Here is a 715-nt window from a genome sequence, read left to right as displayed (position 1 = left end):
GTGTGTGTGTGTGTGTACCTGTACCTTACACGGTCCAGCCTCACTCATCTGTAAGGACATGTATTTTGAGGCTACGTTAGCTCGCTTGCTGCTGGGGAGAAAGTGAAGAGGAGCGGCCTGGGTCTGCGTTGTGGAGATGAAGATGAACACAGCTAAAATACCTGAACGGACGTTATCTAGCTGGTTGAACGGGACCGGGACCGGGACCGGGAGCTGGTCTGTAGACCCAAACCCGCCGTTTGTCGCGGTTAACTGTTAGCTCATTAACCTTAGCGAGCTCCAGTGTCGATGACTGTCAGTTTTATCGCTAGAAATCACACAGATTTTAAACTAAATAAAACACAAATCCGCCGACTAACCGATGTCTCGTTTGCACGCACAGCGACGTTGCATTATAACTGCTTCGTCCCTGATTAAAAACGGGGTCTTTACCTGCACAGATGCATTCTGGTATTGGGCGTCTGGTTTCGGTTCAGCTCAGGAAACAAACTAGGAAGTGTCACGGCTGCCTACGTCACTGAGCGTTAGGGGCAGAGGAGCCGGTGACGCTGAAGTTGGCTTCTGATTCGAAGGTTCTGATTCGGCGGTTAAGGGGAAATTTAAGGGGAGATTTTTTTTTTTTTTTTGGACTTAACAGCGCTGAGCGACCTTTAGATGAAGCCTTGACGCTGAATGAAACGCCGCTTTCAACTTTGTGAATTTTACTTTACTTGTC

At 48.4% G+C, this 715-nt stretch overlaps 1 protein-coding gene across 1 annotated transcript in view; it reads right to left on the bottom strand.

Annotated features, from left to right (window-relative positions):
* herc3 (HECT and RLD domain containing E3 ubiquitin protein ligase 3) overlaps positions 1-509 on the bottom strand; it is a 24379-nt gene extending 23870 nt beyond the window's left edge. Inside the window, exon 1 of the mRNA XM_035659762.1 lies at positions 433-509. The gene's annotated coding sequence lies outside the window, so the exon portion shown is untranslated. The remainder of the gene's footprint in view (positions 1-432) is intronic.
* Between the last annotated feature and the right edge of the window lie 206 nt (positions 510-715).

The sequence above is a fragment of the Morone saxatilis genome, unplaced genomic scaffold, assembly GCF_004916995.1.
Source record: "Morone saxatilis isolate NCDOM2014 unplaced genomic scaffold, NCSU_SB_2.0 Contig17, whole genome shotgun sequence".
NCBI lineage: Eukaryota > Metazoa > Chordata > Actinopteri > Moronidae > Morone > Morone saxatilis.
This window is presented reverse-complemented; position numbering and strand designations above follow the sequence as displayed.